A 16,964-nucleotide genomic window follows, 5' to 3' on the forward strand; every position below is an offset into this window, starting at 1 on the left:
GCCCTTGGGGCATCATATAATAGGGTCAGATCGCTGATCTGACACTTTCCATAGCACTGTGTCAGATCAGCAATCTGACATGCAGGGCTGTAGGCTTACCAGTGCTTGCTCTGAGCAGGCACTGGTAAGCCACCTCCCTGCAGGACCCGGATGTAGCCCCGCGGCCATTTTGGATCCGGGGCCTGCAGGGAGGAGACGATCGGTACGAGATGAGCACATCGCCTTGTACTGAGGGTTTCAGGGAAGCACGCAGGGAGCCCCCTCCCTGCGCGATGCTTCCCTGTACCGCCGGAATGCCGGGATCATGTTTGAGGGCATGTGTGGCATTGTAGAAAGCAGTGGCAGTGTCTGTGTCGTGGAGTGAAGGTATGGATGCTAGTGGTAGGATAGAGTCAGAGAGCGTGTGGGTGTCAAGGTGTGTGAGGTTTCTGCGGGTGTGCACAGCACAGATTCTAAAGACCCTGTGCCAAATGCGGCAAAGCAGGCCCAGACCATAACACAGCCTCCTCCATGTTTCACAGTAGGGACAGTGTTCTTTTTTTGTTATGAACATAGAGCTGATGTGCCTTGCCAAAAAGTTCAATTTTTCTCTCATCTGTCCATAGGACATTCTCCCAGAAGCTTTGTGGCTTGTCATCATGTAGTTTGCCAAATTCCAGTCTGACTTTTTTATGATTTTTTTCAACAATGGTGTCCTCTTTGGTCGTCTCCCATGAAGTCCACTTTGGCTCATACAATGACAGATGGTGCGATCTGACACTGATGTTCCTTGAGATTGAATTTCACCTTTAGTCTGTTTAGAAGATTTTCTGGGCTATTTTGTTACCATTCATATTATCCATATCTTTGATTTGTCAAAAATTTTTGTCCTGCGGCCACGTCCAGGGAGGATGTCTACAGTCCCATTGATCTTAAAGTTAAAATAACTTTTACTTTTAACATGTTTGTCTATAACTTTTTTTTTCTGATCTCCTGAGACACCTCTTTCCTTCACTTTCCCTGGTCCAGTTTTTCTTTTTTAATAAATTTGCAAAAATTTCTACATTTCATACATGTTTTTTTCAGTCAAGATGGGATGCAGAGTGTACATTAATGAGAAAAAAATGAACTTTTTTTGAATTTACCAAATGGCTGCAATGAAACAAAGAGTGAAAAATTTAAAGGGGTCTGAATACTTTTTGTGCCCACTGTATATGCTATAACGGCTGCACAGGTTTTACAAGTTAAATTGCAATGTGTGAACATTCTCTAAATGTGCTAGTAGAGGTGATTATCTGTGGCTGCAGGGTCCTGATGAAGCTCACAGACAGCTTGTGCTCACCAACGCCATATTATAAGGTGCTTCTGCCCTTGTTATGTGTTCACCTGTAATGAGCAATGACATTCATTGTCAGTGGCTCAAAATAGTGATCAGGAAATGGAGCTGGCCGGCAGTTTGAGACGTCAGCCTGCCTCATAGCTCGACACATGTGTCCAATAAATAAGCACCTTTCTAAGGCTGGTTTCACATTTGCGGTTGTGTCCGCAGCGTTTGTACCGCATAGATCCGCATGCGTTTTGTATTCCTATCTTTAACATTAAAAACGCCTGCGTTTTAGTTTTCTCGCATTTTGCCGCGTTTGACGACGCATGCGTTTTTTCGTCGTTTGCGGCTTGGCGTGGAAATGCAACATGTAGTAATTTTTAGAGGCGTCAATTTGCCGCCTGGAAACGCATGCTGTCGATTGTGCAAGGTTTGCGGTAAAAAAACCCCGCATTGCTGTCTATATGAACGCATGCGTTTACAAGCACTTGCATTCGTGAACGCATGCGTTCCACAAGAAAAACATGTGGGGACGCATGCGTCGTCCCTAATGATAAATATAGGAATACAAAACGCATGCGGATATAATAACGCAAACGCAGGAAAAAAACGCATGTAAACGCGTACAAACGTGGCATTTTTTTAACCGCATGCACCTAAAAAACGCTGCGTTTGTACGCGTCTATATGCGTTTTTCCACCACTTGCAGATGCGTTTTAAACGCTGCGGATTTAAACGCAAATGTGAAAGTAGCCTAAGCTAGAGCTAGAAAATAGATAGCTACATGAAAACAGATAAAACTCATTTTTGGGGATTGAGATTCTGCAGGAAAGATACTTAAAAAAAATGCATTAAACACAAAACTTATTAAAGTGGATTTCTGGGACTTTGAAATTGAAGGTCTATAAGTGGTGTTCATCAGTGGAACTCAACAGTAAGGGGTACTTCACACTGAGCGAGGTCGCTAGCGAGATCGCTGCTGAGTCACAAGTTTTGTGACGCAACAGCGACCTCAGTAGCGATCTCGCTATGTTTGACACGTAGCAGCGACCAGGCCCCTGCTGTGAGATCGCTGGACCTTTTTTTGATCGTTGAGGTCCCGCTGGGTAGCACACATCGCTGTGTTTGACACCTTACCAACGACCTCGTTGACGACTCAGACACCGACACATAGGCGTGCATTTGCTTTGCCTTTTCCACGCCCATTCAGTTCCGATTGGTGGTCGCTTCTGCGTTCTGATTGGCGGTCAACAGAAGGCGACATAGTAGCGCTTCCATCCTTTGTTCCTGACCGCGTGGTGGTTTGCAGATCGTTGTAGAGTTCTCCGGCCTGCGACTCCTCTTCGATTTATCTATTCTTCAACGGTTCTTCTGACACCTTTTGTGCACGGTAGGTATCATTTGAGGTCTCAAATGCGTTCTCACCGAAGGGCTATTGTGTCGCCTCATAAGGCAAGGCCGCCAATCAGAACGCAGTAGTGACCACCAATCGGAACTGAATGGGCACGGAAAAAGGCAACGCAAATGCACGCCTGTGTGACTACAACGTCACACAGGACGTCCCTCATCGAGGTCTGAATCGTCATAATAACTGCCATGTGACAGGGTCACAACGACCAACGACATCGTTGTACAGGTCGCTACAGGTCGCCGCATCACTGCTGCGTTGTTGGGAAGATCTCACTGTTTGACATCTCACCAGCGACCACATAGCGACGCAGCAACGATCCCTGACAGGTTGTATCGTTGTCGGGATCGCTTTAGCGTCGCTAAGTGAGACGGGGCCTTAACAGTGACAATGCACATGAAAGTGGACTCTGCATCTGCAGTGCGCAGGGAACTCAGTACATCAGGCATGGGTTGGATACCTAGTGTCATTAGTGGTGCGTGTAAGGAGATGGACATGTTGCCCACATTCCACCTTGAAGAAACAATGTTTAATGTTATGTGGTGTAATGTGTTATCTACAGTGATATTGTGATGTGTGTTAAAGATGTTTGAAGTATTAATAAAGTGTGTAGTTTGACAATAGGGACAGTGAGAGTTAAAGTTTAGGACTAGCCCAGTGTGGGAGCAGCTAAGTAGAAGGTAAAGTGATAATTTCCTATCAGAGAGTTAGACAGAGCCTAGAGTGCACAGAGAAATAACCTAAGATGCCATGTGAGCAGTGCCACATTGTAGGTGACCTTACGTGAGAGGAGACAAGCGATAGTGAGATCCGGAGCAGAGTGATTTTCCGGAGACGGATCCTTGGAGAGAATGCCTAGTGGAAAGGCTCAGAGTTTACAACTCTTGAAGGTAACAGACCTAGACAAGACGGAGTGCGAGAGACGAGTAAAGTGTCCTGGGAGGGCGTTCCAGAGTGTGAGCACTAGAGACGATAAGTACCGGCCATAATGACACCCTTAGCGGAAAGAAGACTCAGAACCACAGGACGAGTACATGACTCTTGCTAAGCAAGACTGTAGTGTCAAGCTTGGTTGTGATGAAGTTTTGAAGAACAGTGAATAAAGAGGACCAATAGAAAGAGTAAAGAGGCAAAGTGAAGATAGAGAACAATAGAGAAAGAGGGAAGGAGACTGTGTGTGGACAATTCTTTGCGGTGTAAAAGAAACATTCAGAAGACTTTGTAACTTTCTATCTCCTGTATATTTTCCCAACTAAGTTCCCGTTGGGTAAAAAGTTTATTTTTTTACTGGTGGTCTCCCTCATTGAACTGTGAAACACCTGGTCCTGGCATACCAGCAACATCGGTTACATGCGTGTTGTGTTGGCAATCCAGTAACACAGTGTGCAGTAATCAGGGCACATACAGTGATCTGACAATAACCCAAAAACAATAGAACGAGCTCTGAGACGTGGAATCTCTGTAGACCGCAATACCTGAACCTATCCTAACACAACTAAAGGCGGCTGTGGATTGCGCCTGTCACTACCTATGCAACTCGGCACAGCCTGAGGAGCTGACTAGCCTGAAGATAGAAATACAAGCCTGACTTGCCTCAGAGAATTTCCCAAAGGAAAAGGCAGCCCCCCACATATAATGACTGTTAGCAAGATGAAAAGACAAAACATAGGGATGAAATAGATTCAGCAAAGTGAGGCCCGATATTCTAGACAGAGCGAGGATAGCAAAGAGAACTATGCAGTCTACAAAAAACCCTAAAGCAAAAACCACGCAAAGGGGGCAAAAAGACCCACCGTGCCGAACTAACGGCACGGCGGTACACCCTTTGCGTCCCAGAGCTTCCAGCAAAAACGAATAGACAAGCTGGACAGAAAAAACAGCAACAAAAGCAAAGAAGCACTTATCTAAGCAGAGCAGCAAGCCACAGGAAAGATCCAGGAGCTCAGATCCAACACTGGAACATTGACAAGGAGCAAGGAAGACAGAATCAGGTGGAGTTAAATAACAAGGCAGCCAACGAGCTCACCAGAACACCTGAGGGAGGAAGCCCAGAGGCTGCAGTACCACTTGTGACCACAGGAGTGAATTCAGCCACAGAATTCACAACACATGCGGCCCTCAAGGGGGTAATGTCATCAAAGCACAAGTCCACACCCAGCCAGGACCCTCACTTTCATGTAGCGGGCCGAGGTTCTAGAGACGAGTGTGTTGCCCACATCTATCGCCCCTCGCCACGTTACATGGCCATGCCCAGTGCACTGATGCAATGGTGGGCACGTAACAATGAATGTGTGGGGAGCTATTAACATGCAGATATGGGGATAATCTGCAGGTTAATAGCGTTCTAAAGCTGCCCGGCGCCAGCACTGAGAGCCCCACTGTCAGGAGGATACAAACTTTATTCCTCCACGAGTACCAGGCAGCTTCAGAATGCTACTAACCTGCATACTTATCCCTATATCTGCAGGTTAATAGTGTTTTTTTAAATGACAGGTTCCTTTTAAAACATTATTGACTCCATGATGCTTTACATGTGAAGGCTTTTAAATACAAAATACATCTCCAGGTAAGTACGATTACACAGATACCAAACTTTTTTCTTTTTTTTTCTAATTTAAGTTGTGAAAACAAAATTCGTAAATTTGTAAAAAAAAAAAAAAATTGCTTGTGTCATCATTTCCAAGACCTATACAGTTTTCATTTTTTGGGATATGGAGCTGGGTAGTGTCTTACAATTTGTGCCCTAAGCTGTCGTTTTTTCTAATACCATTTTGGGGTAGATACGAAATTGTGATTGCCCCTTTTTGCATTGTTGTGGTAATTAAAAAAACGTAATTCTGGCGTTTTGAAAATTTTTCGTTACGCTGCTGCTGAATTTTTGTGTACTTTTTTATTTTTTACATATACTGTATATATACTAGCTAATGAACCCATTCTATGCCCGGGTGGCTAGCATTTATATTGGTATATGGTCTCCATGTTGGTATGTGCTGCTTCCATACTGCGCCCTAATCTTGTCATGTGCTGCTACCATCTTGCACCCCCTTCCTGTCATGTGCAGCTCCCATCCTGCACCCCCTTCCTGTTATGTACAATCCCCAATCTGCGCCCTCATCCTGTTTTGTGCGCCTCCACCTTGTCATGTGCGCTGATGGCGTCCAGCACCCGGTTAGCTTTCTCCCGCAGCCGCTCGTAGGTGCCGATGAAGTTGCAGGGCACGGCGCAGGGCTGGCACAGCTGGTAGATGGGCATCCAGTGCTCGTTCATCTTATCTTTGTCTTCGTCCAGCAGGTACCACAGGAACTCGGAGAAGGTGACGTCGTCCCCCTTGGATGCGGCTGCAGGCAGCTGCAGGCGGTATGGCGCACAATCTCCAGGCCGTACCGCTGCTGGTACTCCTTGATCTCTCTAACTTGTTCCTGTAGGCAGACAGCAGCCGCTCCAGGGGCTCCCGTACGAACAGGAACTTGTAGGGTATGTGCACACGTTGTGGATTTGCCTGCGGATTTTTCCACACTGAATCCGCATCTCTTGGCAGAAAAGGCAGGTAAAAATCCAAAAGTTTTTGGTACGTTTTTGATGCATTTTTTGTGCGTTTTTGATGCATTTTTTGTGCAGATTTGATGCATTTTTTATGCGTTTTTGTATGTGTTTTTGAAAGCTAAATAAATATCTATTATTGAACACAAAAAAAAAAGATTTGTGATGTCATTTCTTGTCCAACCTCCTCTTCTACATTTGTCCAACCCACACTCCATTACACACAGATAGCAGATAGATAGACAGACAGACAGACAGATAGATATAGATAGATAGATAGATAGATAGATAGATAGATCTGTAGATAATATTTATCGATCTATGTATAGATCTATCTACCTATCTATAGGTCTATCTATCTATCTATTAGCTATCTGTCTATTTATCATCTATCTATCTATTATCTATCTATCTATCTCATTCCTTCTATCTATATGTCTACAGATAGATAGATAGATAGACAGATAATTTTTATTTATATAGCCCCAACATATTCCGCAGCACTTTACAATTAAGTGGGGACATGTACAGACAATAAATTCGGTACAACTTAAGACAATTTAAACAGTGACATTAGGGGTGAGGTCCCTGCTCGCAAGCTTACAATCTACAAGGAAATGGGGGGACACAATAGGTGAAAAGTGCTTGTTATTTCAGGTCTGGCAATTATAATAGATAGGGATTTTCATATAAAGCTGCATGATCCGGTCGTCAGCCCGTGTGTTTAAGTGCAATAGTCAAGTATCAAGTGCAGTTATCGTGTGCATGGAGGGTGTGGAGACAGATGAATATTAGGGTGCAGATTCACATGCAGATAATATTTGGAAGGAGGGAACAGGACAAAGTTAGTTTACTGAGTAGTTGATGTGGTAGGTTTGTTTGAAAAGATGGGTTTTTAAAGGATGGGTTTTTAAAGCGCGCTTGAATAGGTCGGGGCTAGGTATCCGTGTGATCGTCTGGGGAAGTGCATTCCAGAGAGCTGGCGCAGCATGAGAGAAGTCTTGGAGACGGAGGTGCGAGGTTCGGATTACGGGGGATGTTAGTCTTTGGTCATTTGTAGAACGGAGGGCACGTGTAGGGCGATAGACATAGATGAGAGAGGAGATATAAGGCAGTGCAGAACTGTGGAGAGCTTTGTGGGTGAAAGCGATGAGTTTATACTGGACCCTGTAGCGAATGGGTAGCCAGTGTAATGACTGGCACAAGATGGAGGCATCGGTGAAGCGGCTGGACAGAAATATGACCCTGGCTGCAGCATTCAAGATGGATTGGAGAGGAGAAAGTTTGGTAAGAGGGAGACCGATCAGAAGAGAGTTGCAGTAGTCCAGTCGAGAATGAATAAGAGCGACAGTAAGAGTCTTAGCAGTTTCAAAGGTGAGAAAAGGTCGGATTCTGGAGATGTTTTTAAGATGCAGGTGATAAGATCAAGTGAGTGATCGGATATAGGGAGTAAAGGAAAGTTCGGTGTCGAATATGACCCCAAGACAGCGGGCATGCTGCTTGGGAGTGGTTGATCCCTCCAGGGTAATTTCGATGTTAGGTAGAGTGAGGTTAATAGAAGGGAGAAACACAAGAAGTTCTGTTTTGGAGAGATTTAGTTTCAGATAGACGGAGGACATAATGTTAGAGACAGCAGACAGACAATCCTTGGTATTTTGAATTAGGGTAGGGGTGATGTCAGGGGACGAGGTGTATAATGGGATTTCATCAGCATAGAGATGATACTGGAACCCAAATCTGCTGATTGTCTAATAGGGGCAGTGTATAGAGAGAAGAGGAGGGGGCCTAACAGGGCCGGCTCCAGGTTTTTGAGGGCCCCGGGGGGAAAGAGTCTCAGTGGGCTTCCCCTTCAACACATACCACGATTCATGATCGCATATAAACACAGCCATGTAGTATATAACACAGCTCATGTAGTATATAACAGCCCACGTAGCATATAACACAGCCACGTAGTATATAGCACAGCCCACGTAGCATATAACAGCCCATATAGTATATAGCACAGCCACATAGTATATAACACGGCTCACTTAGTTTATAGAACAGCCATGTAGTATATAGCACAGCCCACAGCATATAACAGCCCATATAGTATATAGCACAGCCACATATTATATAAAACAGCCCACGTAGTAAAAAGAAACGCCATGTAGCATATAGCACAGCCCACGTAGCATATAACAGCCCATGTAGTATATAACACGGCCCACGTAGAATATAGAACAGCCATGTAGTATATAGCACAGACATGTAGTATACAGCACAGCCCCCCTCCCCCCAAGAATGGCCCCATAGTCCAGTACTCACTGTTAGTTACAGAAAAAAAAAACACTCCTCACCTCTCAACGTTCCCGCACCGCGCTTCTCCCTCCCTGCTCCGGTCTCGGCGGCTGCCGCTGCACTGCACTGCCTGACACACAGGGAGTGTGTGATTACTTCATCGCACACCCGCAGCGGCAGTGTCAGAGGCAGAGTGGGGAATGATGGGAGAGGGAGCGTCAGGTGACGCTCTCTCCTCCATCATTTGCTTTGAACTTTACCGGCAGACGCTGGTAAAGTTCAAAGCGGCGGCGGGGGAGTTGGAGCTTGCGACAGGCAGCACCCCTGCCTCACAGGGGCCCCATAGCAGCTGCGTGATGTGCCACTAGCTGAGGGCCCCTGGGGGAGTGGGGGCCCTAGGCACTGGCAGCTGCCTGCCCCTAATGCCGGCCCTGAATGGGCCCCCCTGTCTCGCCAGGGCCCCGGCCCTTGCCCGGGTACGCCGGGTGCTGTCGACGGCCCTGGGGCCTAGGACTGAGTCCTGAAGAACCCCGATAGTAAGGGGACGAGGAGAGGAAGAGGAGCTGGCAAAACATACAGTGAAGGGGCGGTCAGAGAGGTAGGAGGAGAACCAGGAGAGGGCTGTGTCCTTGAGGCCTATAGAGCGGAGCATAGTGAGGAGGAGCTGTTGATCCACAGTGTCAAATGAGGCAGAGAGATCCAGGAGAATCAGCAGGGAGCAATGACCTTTGGATTTAGCTGTTATTAGATCATTAGAGACTGTAGTGAGGGCAGTTTCAGTGGAGTGTAAAGAGCGGAAACCAGATAGTAAGGGGTCAAGAAGAGAGTTATCCGAGAGATAGCGGATTAGACGGGAGTGGACCATGCGTTCCAGGAGTTTAGAGATGAAGGAAAGGTTAGAGACAGGTCTGTAGTTAGCAGTGCAGTTCGGGTCCAGGGATGGCTTTTAAGTAAAGGGGTTATGATGGCATGTTTAAATGAGGAGGGAAAGATACCTGAAGAAAGAGAGAGGTTAAATATTTTAGTCTGGTAAGCGGTGACCACTGGTGAGAGAGACTGCAGGAGATATGAAGGAATGGGGTCACTGTTGCAGGCTAAGAAGAAGCGAGGAGCTTGGAAACTTCTTCTGAAACAGGCTCAAAGATGTCTAGTGAGCTTGAGGTGCGGCAGGGAAGGGGATCCAGGCACTGAGGAGATTGGGCTGAGATATCCTGATGGATGTGGTTGATTTTTTTCTAGGAAATAAGAGGCCAGATCCTCACCGCTGAGGATGGTGATGGGGGACTGTACTTTAGGTTTCCGGAGGGAGTTTAAGGTTTCAAAAAGTCATTTTGGGTTGTTGGATAGTGAGGTGATAAGGGTGGTGAAGTAGGATTGTTTGGCCAGAGAAAGGGCAGAGTTATAGGTTTTGAGCATGAACTTATAGTGGATGAAATCTTCTGTCAAGAGAGATTTTCTCCACTGCCGCTCTGCACACCTTGAGCAGCACTGAAGAAAGCGTGTTTGTATTGTGTGCCAGGGTTGCCATTGTCTATTCATATATCTATGGATAGATATATCTATGAATAGATGTAGATAGATATATGGATAGTTAGATAGATATATGGATAGATATATCTATAAGATATATCATCCATAAATATATCTATCGATAGATATATCTATAGATACAGTATATCCACAGATACATCGATAGATATATCCATAGATATATAATAGCAATGCCGATTTTTATTAATGACCACTACTTATTTTGAAAAAAAATGGTGTGGGGCGCCGCGCAATTTTCTGCGCCAGAGGGGGAAAGCCGACGGCCGGGTGCCAATATTTGTAGCCTGGGAAGAAGGTAATACCCATGGCCCCTTCCCAGGCTATGAATATCAGCCCGCAGCTGTCTGCATAGCCTTTACTGGCTATTAAAATAGGGGGACCCCCCCAAAAAATGACGTGGGGTCCCTCTATATTTTATAGCCAGAAAGGCTACGCAGACAGCTGCAGGCTGATATGTATAGCCTAAGAAGGGGCCATGGATATTGCCCCCTCTACAAATACCAGCTCCCAGCTGCCCCTGAAATGGCGCATCTGTACGATGCGTGTGGCACCCCCAGGAGTTCGGGTACCACAGTAGTGCTGCTTTCCTCTCGCGGAGGGTAGTGCTATGCCTGGAGACAAGTGAGATTCCCTTTGGCAGGTTATCACACACACATAACACCTTCCAAATCCAAGCCAGGAGGGGGAGCTCCAAACCCTGTTTTAGGGCATCTTCCCTGGATAAAGATCCTGGTTTGGAGGAGGAGCTGTTTTTAGTCTCTACAGAAAGTCTGTGAGCGAGGACAGACAGGGACGGAGCTGTTATGATCTGGTGGTTTAGGAACAACATGAGACAAGCTCTGAAGGAGGTGGTATCTGTACTGACCGCAAACCCTGAACCTAGCAGCGCAACTAAAAATAGCCATGTGGGGTACCTGACGCTCCCTAGACCCCTCGGCACAGCCTAAGATCTAACTTCCCCTAAAGATGGAAACAGGAAACCTATCTTGCCTCAGAGAAAATATCCAAAGGAAAGATAGCCCCCCACAAATATTGATGGTGAGAGGAGGGGAAAATAACATACGCAGAGATGAAATCAGATTTTAGCATAGGAGGCCAGTCTTGCTTGATAGACAGGACAGGAAAGGATACTGGGCAGTCAGTATTAAAACTACAAAACAATCCACACAGAGTTTACAAAATCTCCACACCTGACTAAAGGTGTGGAGGGTAAATCTGCTTCCCAGAGCTTCCAGCTAACAGAAAAAATCCATACTGACAAGCTGGACAAATATAGAATGCACAGAACAATAAGTCCACAACATGTGGACTGAAATGAGCAAAGCCAGAACTTATCTTTGCAGAACTGGTCAGGAAACCAGGAGAATCCAAGCAGAGATGTGAATCCAGCCAGGAAACATTGACAAGTGGCACAGGCTGAAGAAAGAGCCAGACTTAAATAGCGGACGATAAGTGGAGGCAGCTGATGACAGCTAACTCCAAGGAGCAGCCATACCACTAGAAACCACAAGAGGGAGCCCAAGAGCAGAACTCACAAAAGTGCCACTTACAACCACCGGAGGGAGCCCAAGAGCGGAATTCACAACAGTACCCCCCCCCCCTTGAGGAGGGGTCACCGAACCCTCACCAGAGTCCCCAGGCCGATCAGGACGAGCCAAGTGAAAAGCACGATCCAAATCGGTAGCATGGACATCGGAGGCAACAACCCAAGAATTATCCTCCTGGCCATAACCCTTCCACTTGACTAGATACTGAAGCCTCCGCCTCGAAAAACGAGAATCCAAAATCTTCTCAACCTCATATTCCAACTCTCCCTCAACCAACATCGGGGCAGGAGGGTCAACCGAGGGAACAACGGGCACCACATATCTCCGCAACAGAGATCTATGGAAAACATCATGAATGGCAAAAGAGGCAGGAAGAGCCAAACGAAAAGACACCGGATTAATAATTTCAGAAATTTTATAAAGATCAATAAACCGAGGCTTAAACTTAGGAGAAGAAACCTTCATAGGAACATGACGAGAAGACAACCAAACCAAATCCCCCACACGAAGCCGGGGACCAACACGCCAACGGCGGTTAGCAAAACGTTGAGCCCTTTCCTGAGACAACGTCAAATTGTCCACCACATGAGTCCAAATCTGCTGCAGCCTGTCCACCACATAATTAACACCAGGACAATCAGAAGGCTCAACCTGCCCAGAAGAAAAACGAGGATGAAAACCAAAATTACAAAAGAAAGGTGAAACCAAAGTAGCCGAACTAGCCCGATTATTAAGGGCAAACTCGGCCAACGGCAAGAAAGACCCCCAATCATCCTGATCAGCAGACACAAAGCATCTCAAATAGGTCTCCAAGGTCTGATTAGTTCGCTCAGTTTGGCCATTAGTCTGAGGATGAAACGCCGAAGAAAAAGATAAATCAATGCCCATCTGTTGTGAATTCTGTGGCAGAGTTCACTCCTGTGGTCACAAGTGGTACTTCGGCTGATTCTCTCTGGGATCTTCCGTTTGTGGAGGAAAGTGGTACTGCAGCTTCTGAGTTTCCTCCCTCAGGTGATCAGGTGAGCTCGTTAGCTTCTTCTCTACTTAACTCCACCTGATGCTTTGATCTATGCTTCCTGTCAATGTTTCAGTGTGGGACTTGTTTTTTCCCTGGATCATTCCTGTGGCCTGCTGCTCTGCAAAGCTAAGTTTTGCTTATGTTATTTTGTTGCTATTTTTCTGTCCAGCTTGCTTTATTGGTTTTTCTCGCCTGCTGGAAGCTCTGAGACGCAGAGGGACCACTTCCGTACCGTTAGTCGGTGCGGAGGGTCTTTTTGTCCCCTCTGCGTGTTTTTTTAATAGGTTTTTGTGCTGACCGCAAAGTTATCTTCCCTATCCTCGTTCTGTTCAGCTAGTCGGGCCTCACTTTGCTAAATCTGTTTCATCTCTATGTTTGTGTTTTCATCTTACTCACAGTCATTATATGTGGGGGGCTGCCTTTTCCTTTGGGGAATTTCTCTGAGGCAAGGTAGGCTTATTTTTCTATCTTCAGGATTAGCTAGTATCTCAGGCTGTGACGAGGCGCCTAGGTTCTGGTCAGGAGCGCTCCACGGCTACCTTTAGTGTGGTTTGATAGGCTTAGGGATTGCGGTCTGCAGAGTTCCCACGTCTCAGAGCTCGTTCTATTATTTTGGGTTATTGTCAGTTCACTGTATGTGCTCTGACCTCCATGTCCATTGTGATTCTGAATTGCCTTTCATAACAGTGGAATTTCTCTGAGGCAAGGTAGGCTTATTTTTCTATCTTCAGGATTAGCTAGTATCTCAGGCTGTGACGAGGCGCCTAGGTTCTGGTCAGGAGCGCTCCACGGCTACCTTTAGTGTGGTTTGATAGGCTTAGGGATTGCGGTCTGCAGAGTTCCCACATCTCAGAGCTCGTTCTATTATTTTGGGTTATTGTCAGTTCACTGTATGTGCTCTGACCTCCATGTCCATTGTGATTCTGAATTGCCTTTCATAACAGTACAGGAAGCCAAAAGTGCTAATGATTCTCAATAGAGGGAAAAAAGAAGTTCTGAGACCATTTTTTTTTCTTTGCACTGTGTTTTGTCTTTTTTTTCCCCTAGACATTTGGGTGGTTCAGGACACAGGTGTAGCAATGGACATTAAAGGTCTGTCATCATGTATGGATCAGCTCACGGCAAGAGTTCAAAATATTCAAGATTTTGTGGTCCAGAATTCTTTGCTTGAACCGAGAATTCCTATTCCAGATTTGTTTTTTGGAGATAGAACTAAATTTCTGAGTTTCAAAAATAATTGTAAACTATTTCTGGCTTTGAAACCTCGCTCTTCTGGTGACCCAATTCAACAGGTTAAGATCGTCATTTCTTTTTTGCGCGGCGACCCTCAGGACTGGGCGTTTTCTCTTGCGTCAGGAGATCCTGCATTGAGTAATATCGATGCGTTTTTCCTGGCGCTTGGGTTGCTGTACGATGAGGCTAATTCAGTGGATCAGGCAGAAAAAAAATTTGCTGGCTCTTTGTCAGGCTCAGGATGAGATAGAGGTATATTGTCAGAAATTTAGAAAGTGGTCAGTGCTCACTCAATGGAATGAATCTGCGCTGGCAGCAATATTCAGAAAGGGTCTCTCTGAAGCCCTTAAGGATGTCATGGTGGGATTTCCTATGCCTGCTGGTTTGAATGAGTCTATGTCTTTGGCCATTCAGATCGGTCGACGCTTGCGTGAGCGTAAACCTGTGCACCATTTGGCGGTATTACCTGAGCTTAAACCTGAGCCTATGCAGTGTGATAGGACCTTGACCAGAGTTGAACGGCAAGAACATAGACGTCTGAATGGTCTGTGTTTCTACTGTGGTGATTCCACTCATGCTATCTCTGATTGTCCTAAGCGCACTAAGCGGTTCGCTAGGTCTGCCACCATTGGTACTGTACAGTCAAAATTTCTTCTGTCCGTTACCTTGATCTGCTCTTTGTCATCATATTCTGTCATGGCATTTGTGGATTCAGGCGCTGCCCTGAATTTGATGGACTTGGAATATGCTAAGCGTTGTGGGTTTTTCTTGGAGCCCTTGCAGTGTCCTATTCCATTGAGAGGAATTGATGCTACGCCTTTGGCCAAGAATAAGCCTCAATACTGGACCCAGCTGACCATGTGCATGGCTCCTGCACATCAGGAGGTTATTCGCTTTCTGGTGTTGCATAATCTGCATGATGTGGTCGTGTTGGGGTTGCCATGGCTACAAGCCCATAATCCAGTATTAGATTGGAAATCCATGTCGGTGTCCAGCTGGGGTTGTCAGGGGGTACATGGTGATGTTCCATTTCTGTCAATTTCGTCATCCACTCCTTCTGAGGTCCCAGAGTTCTTGTCTGATTACCGGGATGTATTTGATGAGCCCAAGTCCAATACCCTACCTCCGCATAGGGATTGTGATTGTGCTATCAATTTGATTCCTGGTAGTAAATTCCCAAAAGGTCGATTGTTTAATTTGTCCATGCCTGAGCACACCGCTATGCGCAGTTATGTGAAGGAATCCCTGGAGAAGGGGCATATTCGCCCGTCATCCGTCGCCATTAGGAGCAGGGTTCTTTTTTGTAGCCAAGAAGGATGGTTCGCTGAGACCTTGTATAGATTACCGCCTTCTTAATAAGATCACGGTTAAATTTCAGTACCCCTTGCCATTGTTATCTGATCTGTTTGCTCGGATTAAGGGGGCTAGTTGGTTCACAAAGATAGATCTTCGTGGTGCGTATAATCTGGTGCGAATTAAGCAAGGTGATGAATGGAAAACTGCATTTAATACGCCCGAGGGTCATTTTGAGTATCTAGTGATGCCGTTCGGACTTGCCAATGCTCCATCAGTGTTTCAGTCCTTTATGCATGACATCTTCCGAGAGTACCTGGATAAATTCCTGATTGTGTACTTGGATGACATTTTGATCTTCTCGGATGATTGGGAGTCTCATGTCAAGCAGGTCAGAACGGTTTTTCAGGTCCTGCGTGCTAATTCTTTGTTTGTGAAGGGATCAAAGTGTCTCTTTGGTGTGCAGAAGGTTTCATTTTTGGGGTTCATCTTTTCCCCTTCTACTATCGAGATGGATCCTGTTAAGGTCCAAGCCATCCATGATTGGACTCAGCCGACATCTCTGAAAAGTCTGCAAAAGTTCCTGGGCTTTGCTAATTTTTATCGTCGCTTCATCTGCAATTTTTCTAGTATTGCTAAACCATTGACCGATTTGACCAAGAAGGGTGCTGATGTGGTCAATTGGTCTTCTGCTGCTGTGGAAGCTTTTCAAGAGTTGAAGCGTCGTTTTTCTTCTGCCCCTGTGTTGTGTCAACCAGATGTTTCTCTTCCGTTCCAGGTCGAGGTTGATGCTTCTGAGATTGGAGCAGGGGCTGTTTTGTCGCAGAGAGGTTCTGGTTGCTCAGTGATGAAACCATGCGCTTTCTTTTCCAGGAAGTTTTCGCCTGCTGAGCGTAATTATGATGTGGGCAACCGAGAGTTGCTGGCCATGAAGTGGGCATTCGAGGAGTGGCGTCATTGGCTTGAAGGAGCTAAGCATCGCGTGGTGGTATTGACTGATCATAAGAACTTGACTTATCTCGAGTCTGCCAAGCGCTTGAATCCTAGACAAGCTCGTTGGTCGTTGTTTTTTGCCCGTTTTGACTTTGTGATTTCGTACCTTCCGGGCTCTAAAAATGTGAAGGCGGATGCTCTGTCTAGGAGTTTTGTACCCGACTCTCCGGGTTTTTCTGAGCCGGCGGGTATCCTCAAGGAAGGAGTAATTGTGTCTGCCATCTCCCCTGATTTGCGGCGGGTGCTGCAAAAATTTCAGGCTAATAAACCTGATCGTTGCCCAGCGGAGAAACTGTTTGTCCCTGATAGGTGGACGAATAGAGTTATCTCTGAACTTCATTGTTCGGTGTTGGCTGGTCATCCTGGAATCTTTGGTACCAGAGAGTTAGTGGCTAGATCCTTTTGGTGGCCCTCTCTGTCACAGGATGTGCGTGCTTTTGTGCAGTCCTGTGGGATTTGTGCTCGGGCTAAGCCCTGCTGTTCTCGTGCCAGTGGGTTGCTTTTGCCCTTGCCGGTCCCGAAGAGGCCTTGGACACATATCTCTATGGATTTTATTTCTGACCTTCCCGTTTCTCAAAAGATGTCAGTCATTTGGGTGGTCTGTGATCGCTTTTCTAAGATGGTCCATCTGGTACCCTTGTCTAAATTGCCTTCCTCCTCTGATTTGGTGCCTTTGTTCTTCCAGCATGTGGTTCGTTTGCATTGCATTCCAGAGAATATTGTTTCTGACAGAGGTTCCCAGTTTGTTTCGAGGTTTTGGCGAGCCTTTTGTGGTAGGATGGGCATTGACTTGTC

Source organism: Ranitomeya imitator, chromosome 1, assembly GCF_032444005.1.
Source record: "Ranitomeya imitator isolate aRanImi1 chromosome 1, aRanImi1.pri, whole genome shotgun sequence".
NCBI lineage: Eukaryota > Metazoa > Chordata > Amphibia > Anura > Dendrobatidae > Ranitomeya > Ranitomeya imitator.